At 37.4% G+C, this 21,027-nt stretch overlaps 1 protein-coding gene across 10 annotated transcripts in view; it reads right to left on the bottom strand.

Annotated features, from left to right (window-relative positions):
* Positions 1–21,027, bottom strand: part of COBL (cordon-bleu WH2 repeat protein) — a 208,781-nt gene that overhangs the window by 78,439 nt on the left and 109,315 nt on the right. The gene's annotated exons all lie outside the window — the stretch shown is intronic.

Below are 21,027 nucleotides of genomic sequence, written 5' to 3'. Positions count from 1 at the left end.
TTTGTGACTTTTAATTCTTTCACTTTCCTTACTATTTTAAAAAGGTTGAGAAACTTTGTTAAGATATTTAAAGATGTAAACAAATAATGAAAAATGCCCAAGATTTCCCTCCCAGCATTACAAACACAGGGTATCAGTAAGAAAATTGAATGTATCCAGTTTTACATTAATAACCTATTCAATTCTACCTCAAGGTTTTGTAGCTGAAGAGCTAACAGAATCCTCTTCCAGGCAACAGATAACTGTGAAGAAATACAGTGATGAACAACTGAAAATCTTAAAGCTTTTCTTTTTTTTTTTTTTTTTAATATTGGATATCCTAACAGAAGATACAGGGGAAAAAAAGTAATACTTATATGACAGTATAGTTTATAATAACAATTCTTTAATGAAAGAAAAATAAAAACCTTGGAAAGTCATCTATATTTCCTTTCCAAGTCCAACCTTCATATCAAGCCCCATTATTTACTGAGTGAGCATTTCAAGAATCTCATGTTAAGACTCTTCCCCTAAAATAAAAACTCACTAAGGCTTACAGTGGAATGGAATGAGGACAACTTCAATGTATTTTGAAAGACCCATCATTCAGCAATGAGAGCTTTGTCTAACTGGAGACAGACCTTCAAGCTCTCCCTGTGTGTAGCCCTTTCCAGTAGCTTTAAGAGAAGAAAAAAAAATGTTGGGCACAAATCACTGACACAAGGATTTTTGGCATGACTCATCTTTTGTTGTAAAACTAATCTAGACAGACAACGCCTTACCCTGCTTTTATATTTTTGTTGTGTTAGATGCAGTACAGCTTCTTTCCAAATTACTGGATTTTGGAGGTTTGGTTTCTAGGCAGGTTAGTAAAGCCACTATAAACATACGTTAATTAAGCAAACTTTCCAGGGACCTGATATGTACATGCCACTTACCCAAACCACCATCCATTTCTTGTTGTTTTAATTTATTGTCAATGGATTGATTTCAGTGGAATTACTCAAGTTACAGCAGCATAAGTGACAGGAAAGCCAAGCTCAAGTATTGCAGCCAATGTAACTGGCTAAAATAGTCAAACCTTATCATCTGTTTCAAACAGGTTAGATGAACGTTCTGCTCAGAATCAAAATCAGTTCCTACAATTCATGCACTTTGTAACTGCACTGACAAAAAACAGAAGGGGTGGGGGAAGAAAAACCATGGCAGAAAAAGAAAATTCATGGCAATGAATTATATAAAGAGCTTTTAAAAATGTCTCCCAACTTGCACTTTTTAACTACTGTTTAAGCACTTGCTAGCAGTTCAAACAGCAATTAAGTAACACAAACTAGCAAGAAAAAAGAAAGTTTTCTCCCCCCTCGCCCCCCATACTAAACCAAAGCAAACCCAGCATGAACACAGATACACCAGCATATATCAGCAGTCAAGACAGTCAAGTTACACTCCAGTTGAGCAAGGGTCTTGAACACGTATTGAACCACAACCATGGACTACAGTCCATTTTAAGTCCATGAAGTAGATGTTGGAAGGAGGCAGGAAACAGCTGCAGTACCTACATATGGTGCCATCAAGTTTCATGGATACATTGTTTCATGTTATGCTTGCCAGCTAGTTTTTTTTCCCTCCCATTAAACTTCTGAAATCTAAGGAACTTTCTTTTTTCCTAATGTGACAAGATGCTTCCTTAAGCAGTTTAATTTTAGGATTTTTTCCTACTAGTCCTTCTGGCTGAAATTTACGTTTCTAAATCTTTTTGGAAGGGCAAAGAGGGGCTGTTAAAAACACAGAAGTATGGCCAGCTCAGAGTAACCTGGTGACTCAAGCATACTAGTCCCGTTTTCAAAAGACACTGGGAACTCAACTTGCTACAAGCCTACCAAAGTCCATAGCCTGCTTAAATCAACACAAGCTAGATTAAGAAGAGCCTAAAGCAGAGGCCAGTCTGTGTTCCAAAGTCATCAACCCAGAATGCAATTACCTATCTTTTGTAAACTACTCCCTTTTCAAGAATGAAAAGAAGCTCTGGTATCTCATGGACACTCCTGAAAAATCTACTGTTAATATTAATAAAATAATGCATGACTAATCTATTAAAAAATATAACTGTGCTGTGAGAATTCCATTTTACAAAAATAGATGTGCATAAAAATGGAAGTCAGCTTGTTTGTTCTCAAAAGACATCCCTCATATATAACTCTCTTACCCAAAGCTCTGTTATTAGCATTTCCTTGATTTTCTGATGACATTAAGTGGCATTTAAAGGTCAGCAAGGAAGACACTGCAGCTTGCCTGTGAGAGTGATTTGACTTCCTGTTCCCTGTCGACACCGGTCAATAAAAATTTTTCAAAATGTCAAGTTCTTTTCTTGTAGGGTTGCTACAGCCAGGCCTTTCTTCCGCAGCTCTTTGCCAAAACGCACATATTTGAGCTCCCAGTCTTGTTATGCAATTTCCTTCTGAGAAGTTTTTAGATCAGAAGTAATCAATTGAGCTGTTTTTAAGCACTCAAAGTACCAGGTGTATCAGCAAAAAGGGTTTTTATTTTTCCCAAAACAGAGACACAAAAATAAGAGTGTAAATATCATAAAGAAATTAATAGTTTTTTGCAAGTGTACTGCAGGTAAATATGAAAAGTAGGATTTAAAGCAGGCCGACTACTCTGTGACAGCAAGAATGTTTATGTCTGTTGGACATTTAAACTCCATTAATGCAAACTTTTATTGATTTGCTGAGTGACACCACAACCGATTACAATTAGTCATTTAAAACATCAGACGTTATGTCACACCTACTGCACAGGCTGAAGTCGGAGGCTGCTTTCCTTGACATGACACTGAAATACTAGCACTAAATTTGACATCACTGAAACAGAACTAATCCAAGTTCCTGCTTCAAAACCAAAGCATGATACTGTGGTCATGAGATTGCTTGGAGACACAGTTTGAAAAAAAACACAACCAAATTGTGACTACTCAGATTTTCCTTTCTAACCAGCCACACTGAACAGTTTGTTTTTTGTACTCCCTGAAGCACTTGTGATTCTGGTACTTGCATACAGTCTGCAGTCAGAAAGGACAAAAAAGTTAACCTTTTCTTGCTCTGAACTAAAAAAAACACAACACATTTTTATGCAATTTACTTTATGTTGTTTTATTATCTCATTGCATTTTGCTATTAGCTGGTCACCCATCACAATATGAAAAGAGAAGCCACTATTTCATTTCCACAACAGTAACTTGTACAGGCAGTACCATGTTGATTTTATATGTCTGGCAAGCGGGTTTTCATGGGTTTACTGTAAAAAAAATAAAGTTATAATTTGAAGTCTGTGCAACTACAGTGCTATCCTATGCTTGTACAAGTCTGTTATAGTATCTACCTAGCAATTCCAGATCCTGTGGTCAGGGCCCACTTGTCGGGCACCAGAACTTATACATCCAGAAAGTGCCTGAGAACATTCTCTCTCCTGTGCCCCTGCCAGTTCTCCCTCATCATGGCCAACCACATTCCTCTTATTTTAGGACAAATTTGTCCATCAGAAATCCTCTCAATGCCAGGTGCAAGGAGGTCACCTCCTTTAAAAAATCATCTACTTTATCTCCCAGCACTGAAGTAGCACAACCGATCTGTCACTGCAGAGGTTACTAAAACCCTCCTGTGACACAGGTCCACACCACTTGCAATTATGCTGGTTTATTGCTTAACTATCCTTGCCATTGATTTTTTTTTTCCACGTGTACTTTACCTATCATTTCCCTCCTTGGAAGTCTATCTGATTACTTCTTGTTCTCACTTTAGGTAAGGTCGTGTGATGTAAAATGTCTCTACTGCTAAGAGCACAACCCTGGTTTCCACCTTCAGCTGATTAAAGTTCACTTTGCACATCCTGTGGTGTCCTACCTCTTTTCCAGCAGAAAAGCTGAAAGAACAACCAAACAAGGGAGGAAACTAGAAAAGTGGAAGCCTCCAGGAGAAAAGCATTCCAAAACAGACCAAGGGGCTTAGATTCACTGTTTGCAAATTTCTAAACAGGGAACAAGTGTGGGTATTAACTCAAGCCCTGTGCACTACACTGAGGACAAAGAGGGTGCCTAACCAGAGAGTGTTCCCAAGAACCTTCTTTAGTTTTTGTTACACTTCTGGTGTGTGAAGAAATATTGAAAACCCCTTTTCCATTTGAAAATCAGATGGATACTGAATGAATATGGCAAAAATCACAAATAAGCGGATTACTTTTTTTATGAACATAGATTTTACTTTGATGTTGAAGACTATAAACTTCTTACTCCAATCATTAGTAGGTTAGAAAACATGGACTGGGAATTCATGCATTTCAGCTAAACATGAACATGCTTGTAAATTCCTGCAAACATAAAGAAACAGATTCAGTAAAACCAAGCCTAACTGTTAATATCAGTATCACACACTACTACCAACACTTCCCTCAGTATTCAGCCAGATCACAAATTTCTGAGTTCTCCAGAAGTGACTAAATTACTATGGCATATATAAAGCAGTGGAATGCAGGTCTATGAATTTAACAATGTATATATATAAACATTCAAGCAACTCAGAGGTTGTCAAATAACTTATACTTTCTCAGGATTTTATGATAGATGTGACTTGTCAATTCTTTGAGAATAGAAGCTTTTAAATCACTTCTGGTGATTTCTAATTCAGTGTATTTCCTCCAAATAATTTCTCCTGTTTCCGTGTTTCACTCTTCAGATTTTCACAAGTCACACTACTCTTCATGCTTAAAATCTTTGTCTGTTACTGCTACCCAAAACCACTCATGTCAATCGGAAGTCTACCTGGTAGAATGAAGAAGACAGTCATAGTATCAAGGGAAATGGATGCAATGATGTTTTCCCATCACAGCAATACATGCAGAAAAGGGAAGACAAGCCAACTTGGTTACATTTGTGTGCATGGGTCACCTCTTCTGTTTAAATGACTATGTTTCAAAGAAATTCCTAGGTTTAAAAAAAAAGTAGCATCCCAACAGAATTAGCAAAAATAACCTTTCTTGACAAGAGAGGGTAGACACTACCCTTTTCTGAATGCTGAGACAGAAGGAAAGAAGGCAGAGACATACCTCAGCTCAGAAGACGGGAGCAGGCAGCACACTGCCTGGTGCTATTGCGAAGACCAAAGTCCACAAGTCAGTGTTCGGAAGGCACATGTAAATCATTTGTGTCCTCTCCTATCAACCTAGACACTGAAGTCATTGCAGTAAACAACAAGCACATACCCTGTGGACCTTGTGAATCAGAGCTGAGGAACTTTTTAGTAAAAAGAAAAACCTAATAACCTCCTTTGATTCAGAGCTGTTGGCACTAACAAGACAGCCTCAACTCCATGCAGTGAAAAAACACTTGCTACAAATCTTTCTAATGCGTAAGTTGTTTAATTTCTGTCACTGTGTGTCCTATGAAAGATGAAAACTTGTTTTGCTGAAATCTGAAGCTATTTAGCCACAAATGAAAGAAACTTAGGTTGCTAAACAGTCTTTTCTGAACAAACATGATAGGCAAAGCAAGTAGGTATATGTTCAAGAGAGTAAATTTCAGCTCACAACCACACAAGCCAATATATTTTCCACTTAAGAGTCCACTTTCCACCAGATTCTCAGTTTCCAGAGTTAAAAAGCCATGAAACATAAAATTATTGGAAGGTATTTCAACACTGGTCTATAATCTAATGACATCCATGAAATAGCCACACACTTCAGCACATATGCATTACAGGTATCTTTGTAAGTGGATATACTAAAACCACCATGTTTTTTAAAAAACACATGCACGTTCAGACCCTTAAAATGCCACATTAAGGTGACAGACACATCACAGAGAATTCATAGACAGATATGCATAAGCTCCTTGAACACCTCCTTTATGCCTGTCTTGTGCTATGCAGCTGATACTATCAGACTAAGTAACATCACACAAAATATGGGGGGAGGTTGTTTTTTATTACCTTCTGGATGACTGATGCATTTTGAATACCCCTAAAATGTAAAAAATCTGCTTTTATTTTTTATACATAAACCTTAGTTAGACAAACCCATCATTAACACAGCATAGAAAACATTTCTGCATTGGGTATTTTCTATGCTACTTGGTAGTTTAATGGAAACATTGCTGCCTGTCACTTGGGTTGGACATGTGGGTGGGTAGGAGTGCAGGCTGGAAACACAATCTGAAGTGAATTCTGAAGTCAAGCTGAACCATGGGTGACAGTTTGGGATGTGGGCAGATGCTTAGAATAAGGTTTGTTTGCATTTAATACAAGTGTAAAGTGATTTATCTTGACTTTCAGAAGTGTGTGGACAACTTCGTGTATCATTCGATAGAATGCTTTTCTTTTTATAATATTGTTTTGAGAAAATACCAACATTGATCAATATATAAAATGCACCCTCTCAGGACTGATTTACACCCTTTTGGTTAGACTGCTAAAAACTTACCTTGCAGAAGTCCAACACTTACTGTCACAGTGCACTGTGAAAATGTATTAGCCTATAAAAAAAATTTTCTGTATTTTGAAAACAGATTTTTCAGAACCGTCAAAAATATGAATATGTAAAGTCAATATGGGGAGAAAGTTTAAATTAAAAATACTCCCCAAAGAGACTGGCTAACAAAAAACAGGCAGTCAGCAAATTCAGCTAACAACACTTACAGTTTTTCGATAGCTATGTCCATATATGTTAAGTAAGTGTATCATTGCCTGATAGTGCAATAGATAACAAGAGGTTTTGCCACATAATATGCCAGACCAAAAACACCCAGAAGAGCTAGTCTATAAAGAAAAGGAAAGGGTTATCTATTCAAGATTAAATGTCTCATCAAATGGGGACAGAAGATAGGCTTGTAACAAGAGACGTGCAGGGAGTTTGGTGAATTATAAAAATAAATGGGAAAAAATGTGAAAAGCACCACAAGTGTCTTTTGGATATTCTTCCAAGTGGTATGAAAACACTCGTGAAAAAAGTAGGAAAGAACACGGGAAGAAGTGAGGAGAGAAACACAAACAGTCATTACATCACAAAATGAAGTGAATATGTTCACCAGATTTGACCAGAGAGGAAGTCCTCACAGAAACTGAAAGACAAAAATGTGGGAAAGGAGAGGAGCAAAGCAAAAAGCAGAAGACTTCAGTGAATGTGATGACACAGTAGTGGCTCATATCCCAAGGAAGGAACAATGAACTAAGGCGCCCGCACAGGACAGAAAACATATTCTGCAAGAAAATGCAATGAGTGCTTATATGTTAGCCCAGAGTATGGTGATGTTAACGCTCACTTGTTGATGTGAAGAAGTAGGGGAAAAGTCACATGAACAGAACTCAAACTGGTAAAGATTTAGTACTGAAAAGATAGTAGATTAATACATAGATTTGTGAATGTGTAATTAACATTTCTGTGGTAGGGATTTAATGCATACTAAGACACGGAAAGAGGCTGAATGGAAGAGAATAACCAAAGAAACATTTTAAAACCTACCAAGAGAGATCTAAAAGCCAATGACAAACCCTAATGGAAAAACACATTTTGAAGAAACTTGAAGAAGAAAGAGTTAGAGAGGAACATTCACATAGACTCTAGAATTTAATTCAACCCCAGTATAGAAAGATGACAGAAAAATGTGAAGCCCGAAGGAAAACAAGGTAAGAACATTTGAAAATAAGCTACTTACGCTTGGCCTTGGAAGGCCATTAGTAGATCTAGTGAGAGCAATCTTGGAAGAGTGAAGGTGGAAAAAGCCAAATTTTTGTAAATGTGAAAAGTCTGGTTTCTCCTTTAACTTACACTTTTGCACTATGTGAAAATAGATTAGTACAAACAAATAGTGTTGAAAAACCAAGATGAAAATCAAAATCTGTGTTTATTAATGGTCTGGCAACAGACTTCAGGAAACAAGAGTTCAAAAGTCCAAAGACCAACAACAGCAAAAAAGACATTTTCATCATTTCTACTGGTGTTAAGCACTCATAAATCATAAATAACTACAAAAAGGATCAGAGGTTTTGAGCAAAATTAATTCATCACTGCAGTAAGTTTATTTCCTCTAGGCTTACCGATTCTTTTAAATCAATCAGCCAATGCGTTTGGTCCATGGAAGATCAGAGTTATTGTATTTGCAGTATATGTCCTTCTGAAATTTAAAATAATTGGAAAACTACTGAAAGAACTTGCTCCCCAATAAGTTCTTCTAACATACAGGAACTATCAAACCACTACAGTTGATCATCTTCAATATGTTTTCATTGTAGGTATGCCAATTTATACTGAAGGAGGAGACGGAAACTTTAAATCAAACATACAGTTTAAAAATACCTGCTCTAAAGTCTGCATAGCCAATTTTTATGGGGACCAGAATTATGAATGGAATAGTTCCTGGCATGAATTTTTTGGGTGTGTCTTTGTTTGGTTTTGAAAAAGTAATTCCTGTTTCTTACTGAAAGTAGTTTTATTCCAGTTAAATTAAAAAGTTTCCCCACCATTTTAATGAAAGTGTTGTCCTTATGCAAGTTTTTCAGAAACAACAAATATTTATGATCAATTCTCATCATCTTTCACTGTCTGCTGAAATTCTGCAGGACTTCTGGCCTCTGAAAATCTCTACTTATTATAGCAGGATGAACAGAGAAAATCTGCACTGAAATTCAAAGGCAAATTTTCACCAAGATCTGCAGAACCTCTCTGAAGTCAAAGGAGTTGCTCTGATTTATTCAAGCTCAGGGAACTGACTTCTAGCTGCAATCCCTATAATCAAATTCCGACACAAATACTTTGTTAATTTAGAATGAAGTTGTGCAACTACTTTTGCCTTTGAAGTCTATGGTAACTGTAGGTGTTTAGCTAGAGGGAGACAAATAAAATCATCCAACTATCAAAGCACATTTTCAAAAAGGAAGCTTTAGACTTCTTAATGATAAAACACTGCCAAAAATATTACTGAAAACAATGCAACCTCTGAAGGTCTTAAAACATAAATTAAAAGAACAAATCAGCTTTTGAACTCTGAAATTAGTGCAAATCTTAACACAAATCCTAATTACAGAGTCAATAAGAGGGTTAGAGCAACGTGACTCAGAAGTCAACAGCCACAGATTTTAGTGTTTCAATTCGCTCTTTCAGATGTCTGGATGTGCACATGTGTGTACATAACCTGTGTCTGTACATACATGTAACTACACAGAAACACAGGTATGCATATACATACAAAATTTATCACTTCGATTAGCAATTTCAGATGCCTGTATGCACATTTGTGCATGTATGTACACATACTAAACACACTGAGTACAAGAGACTGTAGAACACCCTAATGGGTGGCCTAAGCAAGCCCCCAACTCTATCTGTAGCTTTCATGCTGAGAATTTCTGTCCACAAATAGCAGCACTGAAGCTGATCAACACTTGATACAACTTTCTGCAGAAGACTAAACCAAAAGATCAATACATCATGCTCGCAGCTTGATGCTCTGGTATGGATGGCAACAAACCATTCTAAGAGATGAATATTTATAGTCTCAGATCAACATCAGTGGTCAGGACTACAGGGGTGAAGAGAAGAAATCAGGAGGAGAGGGTACAGGAGTACAGGGAAGGTTTAAAGACAACACTCTCCTGCTGGACAATGGATAGAGCACAACCATGTGTCATAAACATCCATCTTTAGTTTCATAATACCTACAGAAATTAAGCTTGTCCCATTAAAGGAGATGAACAATTTGGATAGAAAATACATATGTTTATATGCTGAAGAAGTCACAAGTAAATTCATTTCAGGATCTGAATCTTTTAAGAGCATGAAATTCAGATCCAAGCTTCCTTTCCATCCTGGAGAATTATCCAAAGGCTATCGTCTTTGAGGAACAGTCAATATCCTGAACATGCCGGCAAAAATCACTGAAGTTCAGTAACCGAGCACAGAGTAACAACTTAAGAATAGAGAAGCAGACCTCCTATTTGAATTTTCTTAGAATTCTCTTCAAACATTACTTCAAACATCCCTGGCCTTTTATTTTTTTCCCCTATTGTAAGCAGTTATTATTATCCTTTCGACTCTATCTAGGTCATCCCACCTTCTAAATAAAATGAAGTGAGAATATAGAATACTGCAAAGTGACTCAAAGTACAGCTGTGCTGGAGCCCAAGCTACTTCAGCCTTTTACCACTTTTTATATATTTTTTTTTCCTATTTTTATCTTTCTTTGCATATATTATAGACAGCTAAGTCTCTCCAAGTCTAAAAATTCAGCACTATATCCTTAGGACACCAGAGCTCAACTTGTAAATGTTTGTTATTCCTAAGAAACTAATTTTCCCACTGTTTATTGCCTTGCTTCCTTTGTGAATTTTGTGTTAAATACTAAGAAATCACAGCTCTCTGATCTATTTATTCCTGCTGCCTGGAGTATTCTAATCCACTGGCGTGCAACCCCCACTGAGGAACTGCGGCAGAAACTTTTCAAGAACAGTCCCACATTTAACTGACATGGAAGTTAAAAACTATGGCAATACAGATACAACATATACCTACACTTGGACTACCACTGGCACAATTACATCTTAAACAGGGCAAGCAGTGCTGAGAATTCTGCTTGCTTCCCTGGGCATGCACTGCTTCAGATAACAAAGAAAAACCTGCTTTTGCAACAAATTATTGGTCGGTGAAAGCCACTCCCTTGCTTTGACATTGTTGGCAATTCATCTTCTACAAGACTTAACACGTTTATTTTGGGGTTTTCTCCTTCCCCAGTGAGAAAATGCTCTATAAATTAAGCAACCTCATAGGGTTTATCTGTGTCAACTGTCCATTAAAAAAGAACAAAGGTCTTACATTCCCAAAGATGATAGTGAAAGTGCCAGAAGATATTTGTCCATGTAAAAACAAACCTGAAGTAGCACCAGAAAGAATAATTTTAGAATGGTCTAGTGTATGTAATGGCTAATGACTCATACAGGACATGGTCCAAAGCCAGCTGAAACCAGAAGGAATTTTTCCACTGACTCTAGTGAGTTCTGCATCAATTCTCTGATGGTCACTCTAACTTTACGATGCCAAAAGACAGTAATGCTCTGAACTATGCTGCCACTGTCATTTCTCCAGGAAATCTTTTTCTGGAGTATACTTTCAAATGCAATGGAAATCATAACAAAGCCAGCACAGAAAGCATAGCTCTGTTTTTTAAACATTAAAATTGGCTCCAGACACCCATACTTTAGTTTCTATTGCTAAAGAATATTAATAAAGTAAAGCACCTCCAATAAAACACGTGTGAATCGGATCACAAACCACTAGGCAAGGAGTTGTTTTAAAAGCGTGATCAAAATGCAAGTTAAATAACAAAATCCAAAGAACCCAACATATGACCAGACACCCTGATGTACAACGATGTTGTGAAACTATTGGGCAAGGTTTTATAAAAAACAAAACATAACCCCCACAGATGATGTTAAACAGCATTATGAACACATGTCTACAAAGCTAACAGGTCCTACAACACTTTCACCCTCAGCATGATGCTTTCTTTTGATATAATATTCAGCCACAGGAAATTAAAAGTAGAACAATATATTAAGACCGTTCACAATCCAAAGCAAAAACATTAAGAAGCCTCAAAGTGCTGCCTTTCCATAGAGAGATAAAGTGGGTTTTTTTCCTTAACTGAAACAGGTTGCATAGAAATTTTTTTTCAAAACTTTTTTTTTTCTTTTGGGGGGCAGGGAGGAAGGTGTCACAACTTTGGATAGTGATTTGCTTTTAATTAAATACTAGTTAATGACTTTGACTGACTTGTAAAATTCCCAGTATTTTTAGTTGATATTGTCTTTCTGACCTGTAACCCTTAACCTAGAACAAGGACCTTGTTTAACGTTTGTTAAATTTAGACAGCGCCACTATCCACTATTACCCTCCTTCCACCAATGCTACACTAATCTCCCATACCAGCTGCTCAAATGTTTACACTTGAAGGGCTTTCTCTCTTTGTGCAGAAACAGTCTCTGCACAGTATCTCTCAGCTGTACATTTGCCAGAATCAAGGCAAGAAAAGCCTCGCTGCTGGAATTCTTGATTAATAAATAGTTTAAAATGTTTCTTCTTCCCTTCCCCTTTCTGCCAAATCCATTGCCATTAGGTTTTTACAAGGCAAACCTCCACAGTGCACTTTACTGGCCTTACTCTTGTCCTATGCAAACAACTGTAAATCAGAACAAGCTCTATTTAGAGTCAATGAAATCACACCATCTCTGTGCTGAAACTGGGAGAAATCAAAATCAAGATGTATACTTAAGCATTTTCTGGGATGTAAAGAAGAATATATTATAACCAGAGGAGGGGGAGTGTGGGGGAACCAAACACTAACAATCATAAATCTGCTTGTAATCTCTCCATCTTGCTATGTCAGTATACTTCAGAGACAGCCTACACAGCTCATGTCCTAGGCACTGGTCACACCTGGCTCTCTTGCCAGGTCACTGAGGTACTGAACCAGCAAAACACTTAAACAGGCGCTTGGTATGACACTGAAAAAGTCAGTTGGTCCAATGCATACAGTTACCTATTTAAGACCTCTGCAGGGCTACCTCTTGCTATTTGCCTTCATCCGTCTTTTTTTTCTAGCCTTCCAGCTGAACATTTATAAAACAAGGAATACCCTCCTTCATCTCCCCGAGTATTTTGAGATCTACTCAAAAGCATAAATGATATTAAAAAAATAACTCAAGAAAATGGATCTGACTGAAGGTATTACTACTTCATGCTGTTGTAAATGTCTTTAAAAAAAGACTGACCGCTATTTGTCACATTCTTTCCCCTCTTCAGCTTGTCTCCCAAAATGCTGCTGAGAATTCAAATGAAATATTTACACATTGGAGAGTATGAGAAAAAGTGATGTCTGAAATTATTTGTAATCATTTCTGCTAAGCTCAAAGGAGAATATCAGTTTGGGAACTCTGCACGTAGAAGACCAATAAAACCTAATTTATAACAGTTGTTTAGTAAGAAAGAAAAAATGTGAAACAGCTACACACACTGCAAGCATTAGAAGGTCCCTGTACTGATGAACAACTGAGCAGCAGACACAGTAGTTAGCGCTATACGATCTTTGCTTCATACACACAACTCCTGAGTTACAGGGAGACCTGTAAGACCCGCTACGCCTCATGTAGGTTTGACTTTGCATGAGAGAACTAAGCCATAAAGTTCACTCAGGAAAACTTCGCCATCAAAGTAAAATGCATTGTGTCCTGTCAGCAAATGTTGTTTTGCAAATCCTCCCTCACCTGCCATAAGATGTTATTGAGACATATGGTTTCACACGCTACCAAGCAGCTCGGTTTATGCCAACGAACAACAATGCATAGAACAAATATGTGTGGAAATCATGAGATCATCTAATTAAAAGAAATGTTATTGTTTGCCACTACTTTTAATGAAATCAAGTCTTCAGTGTCCACACAAGAGGCTGGAAAAGAACCAAATCCTATTAGCGCTCAAGCCTCAGAAATTGTTTGCAAAAGAAAAGAAATTATACCTTAACTGGTGTTGAAAATCTTCACTGTATCTCAAATCTACATATGCTAATAAGGTATTTTAGACTAATATAATAAATCTATGGTTACATGTGATTCAGATTATGCCACTACAAAAACAGGTGTTACTGTCTGAAATTTTTTTTTCCATTGTTTATTACAAATATGGAGCCAATGATATAAAATTAGACATTTTTTTTATTTCATCTAGCAAAGGGCACTGGCATAAATACACACTAATTCGTTCACTACAGTAGTTACATTTGGAAAGCTTTCAAGAAATATTTGGATATCCATCATTAAATCAAAGAGAAATGTACTTTGCAGTGGAATTAATAATTCCCTGACTCACTCCCAGACCATCCCAAACTTAAGCACAAAAAGCATTTTATGTTCACAGAAATATGTGGAAGACTTTTTGAAGGAACTACATCTCTCCTTATCCAACTGCAGAAAAGCCTGATCCTGGGATAAACTTTTCTTTAAAGGTGGTATTTTCCACACCACTACATGCTTGCCAGTTACATTAAGAACAATATGCTGAATGAATTACGACCAAATATGAATTACAAGGCTATTATACACTATTAAGGGGCTCTGGTAATATTAAATACCAAGGGAGCAAAGCGTGAGTGGTTGAGATGTCACTAGAAAAATCTCAAATGGAATTTAAGTTTGTCTTTGGGTTTTTTTAATGTCCTTTTATTAATGCAAATTAAAAGCCATTGGCCTTATTAGCTGCTGGTTTATTCTATTTTTTCCAGCGAGTTAACTTCAGAACTTTTCAGTGAAATCAGTAACAAAAGATGAATCAGACATAAAAGGATTTGGGTGGTTAAGGGTGTGCCACCAGGTCTTAATTAAACATCCGAGGGAGATATCTGAGCCAACTTAAGCCAGACCGACAGGGTACATCCACAGTATAGAGAATGATGCCATGCAGCCCAAGTCTGGAAGCTGAATTGCCTCACGGTAGCCGAACTTAGCATGCTCCTGTTAGGTTGGGCCTCCCTAACTCACCCCACTTTGTGCTTTCTCTTCAATAAGCCTGACACATACTCTTCTGATGTGCTTACTCCCATTATGGTGCCTAAATTCTGCTTCTGGGCATGCTAAGCTGAGAACTTATGAAACTGCTGAGAAAATATGCTTCTAACCTCCTGCCTAAACTCCTTCAAGATCCATAAAATGGGCATATCTCTCCATCTTCATCAGCCAAGGGGCTTGATCCAACAGGTGCACTTAAAGCACAACTAAGAAACCCAGCTCCACAAAAAACATAACTGGTAGAAGAGGCTGCTATGGTATTTCTCTCCTGCCTTGCCCTCCCCCCTGCCCCAAGTTCAACGACTCGGTAACAATATGGCATATCCCAGTTCAAAATGTTCTTCTGGTTGAGAAAACACCTTCTCCCCTCTCATGAGCAGACAGATTTTTCTGTTCAAGGACATGAATATGAGTTTAGCTAGAAAGAGACTGTGATTAGGGCACTCATCTGGGCAGACAGCACAAGCCACTTGCCTCCTCCAGTTCTAGCTGCAGTGACTACTTATTTGCTGGATCTTACATATGCTTAGCATAAAACACAGAAACACATCCCTGGCGCTGGCACTGGAACCCAGAGCTGCCACCCCACTTATTTCGTTACTGGTCTGAATAGTTAGGCTTGCTCGTGCTCTCTCTTTCTGAGTCACTGAATATTTGGGTATTTTTACAAAAGGATGCTTCCCACATCAAGAATACCTCACAGCTTTGTTCCAGGCAGTCTCCAGCCCAGCACGTATTTTGGTTTTCTTTGCAAAGGAGGAAATAATTCTCTCAATAATGGTCCTGAGAGAGATAGAAGATTGGCTGGTATCTCTAAAGACAGAGAAGAGAACTGAACTTAGTGCACTCACATTTTGGTTAACAATGATGTGGTAAACAGTAAACTTTTAGAGTAAAAGCTTTAAATAACTAAATCTAGCAGCTGACTCAAAGTTCAGCCTTGAGCTGAGGCAGGCAGCAGACACAGAGGATGGGCAGAGTTTAATGTGCAACTCCTGCTGTGCAGATTTCAGTGGCTTCAAAACTTGGGAAATCTGACTCTGGGATGCTTAGATCCAGTGCCCAAAATAAGCCCATGCTGCTGGGTATTTAAAACAGGCCCTGCCAGCCACAGCTATGCCCAGTTCATTTTGTTGGTATGGCCCTACTCAAGCCCTTTTGATTCAACTTGATCCATTTCTCTCTGTCCATCTCAGAATGTTTCTTGAAAATGTTTCCTTCAAAACACCCTCCCAAAACCACTGCAGAACTAAAGTTTCCAAGTTGTCTTTTTGAATGCAATGTGTTGCGATGATTTTATCCTGAACCACACAGTTTTATGTGACGATGCAGGTTCTGGCAACCAAGAACTATGAGATAATATTTTGTTTTTAATAAAACCTTCATGGTCGCAAAAAAAATGTTTATAGATATGTGACCTCTACAAACCTAATGCTCAGAAGCCAAATGGGGGGAAGGAAAGTCCATCCTAAATGACTTGTTTTCAAACCTCACGATCTTAAGTCACTTTTGTGTGGTGAGGGGAAGAGCTGACAAGTGATTTTTGAATGCATTAAGCTGGCAATACTGTGGTATACAAGCTAAGCAGCACAGACAGAACAGGGGTCAGCCAACATGTCTCTTCACCAGATACTGCTTTTAATAGCTTGTAACTTTACCATGCTTTAACCATAGATGCTGAGACTTTCCATTCCAGGTGTCTGCCTCAGGCTTTTTTTTTTTTTTTTTTTTTTTTTTTTTTTTTTGAGCCAGAGTAGTTCAGCTGGTTCTGAGATTATATTTTACACTAACTCCAAGGACCTTTTCTTTGAAGAGGTCTAGTAACACCATGCTTTGAAGCAAGAATTTGAAGTCTGGTGGCAGGCAGCCACTGTTTCAAGGTCTTGCCTCCTGCCATCACATACCATAAGAAAAATATAAAGATACTGTATTATGCAAAATTATCTATGATTCACATGAAGGAAAACAGTTAATAACCTGTAAGTGCACATCATAGAAGGGGTGGGTACAGCTACATCTCTTCAGCAGCCACAATCTGGCTGAAGAGCACCTCCATGGCCCACCTATCTATCCCTCGGCTCCAAGACAGATTCAAATATGTATAGCTTATTCTCTAGACATTTTTGGAGGTTTTACAGATTAGGTGATGATAAGGATTTTACAGTCTCTTTAATAACCTGCTCCCTCGTGAAACCTCCATGCAGTCAGATTTTTTTCCAATTTAAAATTTCATTGCTATATATAAAGCACATTACTTCTTGTCCTGCCCTCAGCAGACAAGGAGAAAGAAAGCTGATCACTGTAATCTTTGCTACCTATTGGAATTCTTTGAGTGCCAGTCACAAACCCCTCGCAACCCCCAAAAAAAGCTCTGGCAAACCTTTCTTGTTACTAAGGTAAGTTAACAATTAAATATTATTTTTTTTCCGGAGTGTATCACAGGGTATCAAAATAAAACTACCTCTACTGCAATAGTGAAACCTATCCTGAGATATCTGGTATTTAATAAATCTATTTTTCTTCTAATCATGTCAACAGTTGCACAAATGAAAACATTTTTAACTACACTGTATCTTCCCTAGTGTCATCCTCTGGCACCTACTTGGCTTACAGGCACTCTGTAACAGAAGACTGGGCAGAACAGACCAGTCTGCTGTAGTATTTAGACAACTCTCCATACTCAGTTTGTTGAGTTTTACATTTTGCAACAAAACCACACCAAGCAAAACTGTCTCAAGGCAGGATCGCAACTTATGCCTTTGACAGTGTACATAGATAGCTCTAACTGTATAAAATGCAACACAACTATCCCAGGATTTGACCCTGATAGTACAAATAAACACACACAACCAACATCATTCGAAGCATTGCCAAAAGACCAAGCAGCAAGAACATGAAAATAGGAATTTAAAGTGAATGTGATTATCAGACACAAGCAAATATGACAAGTAGATGGCTGTTAACTTCCATTTAGATGACATGGGCAATAGTCGCATTCCTACTGTCCTAAACAGTACCTGGCCACATGAGGTGAAATCCTTGACAGTAGATGGCACTAATTGAGCACCTGAGACCTGACATGGCTGAAGAGAAATCACATTTCCAATCACTTTCATGTAACTGTACTTGATCCTTCTTTCCAGCCACTTCTGAACTGGTAAAGTGTATCATGAATGATGTAACTCTTGCCATCAATGAGGGCATAAAAGAGTACATTAAGAGAAATCAGGGCCCTGAAAAGGTAAATAATATATTTTTTAAAAGCCTTTATAGGGAAAATAGCTGTTCCCATAATTTAAGAGGTGACTGCCAAGGTTACTCATGCACTAGGACTCCTGATGATTTTTTTCAAATACTAGCACAGTATTTTTCTTCTGAACACAATCTTGCAATTATACAGGTACTATGAAATAAATAAAACAACACACCATACACATATCCTAAACATATCTGATAAATTTTCGGTATTTAAAATGACATTTTTTTCCCTGATAAATTTTGTTCATAAACATATATAATAATAACCATAACAGATTAATTAAGCAGGGAACTACTGCTTCCTTTAGGCTCACTGATTCTGTTCTAACAGCTATATTCAGACATACACTGAAGACCAGATTTTTTAAAAACAGTACCAGTGAAAATCCTCTAACATTGCTCTGCTGAATTCTTATGTGAACTACAGAAACTCTCTGTGATAAGACTTTGTGCTGAAGTTTCAAATCCTCTGCTAAGTGTCCCTGGCTGTACTTCTAAACATTTTTTTCCCCAAGCTGATTTATTACACAAACAAAGTCCACATCATAGCTACACGTCGTTCAGCACTTGGGATGTGTTTTTTCGCTCTTGATTTATGAAAATACGAAGGCCCCAAAAATAAACCCAGCTAATTTTAGTACTGCACTCCAAATATTGGGTTTCATCTTGATCAACTGTTTGAGAAGAGTGACACCAAGTGGCAGAGATTAAAGTCCCTTTTTTTTTCTCCAGCTGCTCTAAATTCCAGCTCTGACCCTCTGGCATACAGAATGTGAAATACAGCTAATTGTGCTGCAACTTCCAACTGATCTATTTGTATGTCGTATTTATACATCAGTGTACTTCAATAGCATTTGACTTGTGAAAAGTTAACCTGGATGTAAAGCTCATCTGCTTAGCACAAAACTGAACAGATTCAGGGAGATTTCTGCTTTGATTTCAGGTTCTTTACTGATGTGTGTGGTACTGAACTGCTGCATTCCGAGGATTGCCATGGAGAGTTCTTTTCCTGCATTTTTACACTCTCTAAGGTGTTAACAAATCTTTTTTCACCTGTATTTTTGCTGATACTGTGAACAAATGTCCCTTCACCTCAAGAATAAGTTTTTTCACATGTTGACTTTGAAAATCTGCTTCCTCATCAACAATCCAAGGTATTTTTAGGGGTATTAAAAATTCTAATAATTAGATAAATATGGCATTGAGAAAGGTTTGTTGGTTACAAAAAAAAATAGTTTGTGCTTGAACCAATACTAAGGACCTTTTATTTCTTACACCTTTATTCCATTCCTTTATATTGCCAACTTTTTTTAAAAAATACCCATCAATACCCAGAACAGAACCATTACTTTTTCTACAATTCAGTACACGTTGCCACGATGTAGTAAGTGAGAAAAGGATTTAAACTAAACATACTGAAGTTCATGCCCTTACTTCAGTAGTATTTAATGAGTTGCCTATTTCTTTATAGTCAAAAAAAATTTTCCTGATCCAGCCATGTATCTCATGGCACTATGCTGAAGGCAACAGCAAACTATTTTCCTTCCAGAAATAAATCTGAAACTTTGGCTTTGATTCCCACACAGAAAATGCAAAATACTTTCAGATGACCCAAAACAGTAACAGAAAGTAAACCTGATGAAATTGCAAGAGGAAGCCTCTCTTAGATTACATTTTGCCAAAAGTCCTATCTTACTAGCTCAATGAAATTTCTATACAGTGAGTTCTAAACGTGTATTTCATATATATGGCTATGTAACATACCACTTATTTTGAATACTCAAAATTCCAATTTTTTTATTTCATTGGAACTCAGTTTCAATGAAATCAATAAAGAGGATATCTTTTGACCAAATGGAATAAAAAATTACGCAGAATGATCAAGGGTCTCAAAGTCTAGTCTATGTAAAGAACTGCTAAGCTGAATTTTTAAAGTGTTTTCATTGGCATTTCCACTGGAATATTATCCTATGTTAATACAAGTTATCTATGCCAACTATCTATGCCAATTTTACAGTATTTTAGAATTTTTCACCAACACATCACAACTGCTGACCTGCTTCCTGAAGCCCATCTAGCCCATTCAAAGGATGGACCTTCTGTGCTGCTGAGCAGATCTGTTAAGTTACTTCATAAATCTTCTGCAAGTTTAGTAGAATAGTACCAAATCAAATGGACCACACGCTAGTGTAAAAGACAGTTCAGAGTATCCGAGTGACCTTCATATCATCACTTGGAATCCCACCTCTTCCTCCTCCTCCTCCTTCACTAGTACTTTGGGTTTCAAGATACTGAGATTAATTTATAATGGCAGTGAATACAAACCACAAGATTATTTTATTCTGTCAGAGCTTGTGATGTTTTTTCTGTACTTCTACCTAGTGTACTTCAATTACCCACGTCACTCTCTACTAGGACTTTATGCTAATAAGAGCTCTCACACAAACATTCATCATAGTGTCATAGTATGACACTAAAAATCTGGGTAACAAGCACCTAGAGTTTCAGTACTCTATCATTATGAAGTCTTCACAGATTTGCAGTTCGGAGTTTTTTAACTTCACAGCCAATCACTTCTCCATCTATTTCTCCCTTTTGACTTCTTTCACACTATCCTTTTTATCTAGAATTTGTTCTCTCCTCTTTTTTCAACAATTTCCTGTCACCTGTTTCTGTGGCTAATGAGCTGCGCATATTGTGGATTAGCACTCCTTTTCCAAATACTTGTTTGTGAAAGGGGGATTCAGAGCTGAACCTCACATTTCAGGCATCTATCATGTCATCAACAGAGTCTTCTCCAGGCTTTGAAAATATGGTAACAAAAAGCCAAGTAACCAAAAAACAAATAAATAAACAACAACAAGGCACACTACTTATTATGATTACTAATCCACCAGAACAGACTTACAAAAAAATTTAGGATTCACTTTCTAAATTAGATACCTAAATCCTCAAAATTTAGCAGTCTGTTAGGCACTTAAAAACTTCTCAAAATGTGGTTCACAGGATTTTAGCACCCTAAAACCTACTGAAGTACTAACAAAAATCCTTTCTGTTATTTCCAGTGTTTAAAACAAAAGTACTTTCCACCCCCAAGCTACTTATGAACAAACTGAATGCTGCCATGCTGCAAAAGACATGTGAAAGGATAAAAATGAGAAGTGTAGTTTTATAAGAAAAAAGCCCCCTCTAG

The sequence above is a fragment of the Falco peregrinus genome, chromosome 3 (genome assembly GCF_023634155.1).
Source record: "Falco peregrinus isolate bFalPer1 chromosome 3, bFalPer1.pri, whole genome shotgun sequence".
NCBI classification, from domain to species: Eukaryota; Metazoa; Chordata; class Aves; order Falconiformes; family Falconidae; genus Falco; species Falco peregrinus.
Note: the sequence above shows the minus strand (reverse complement) of the source record. Positions and strands in the feature narration are given on the sequence as shown.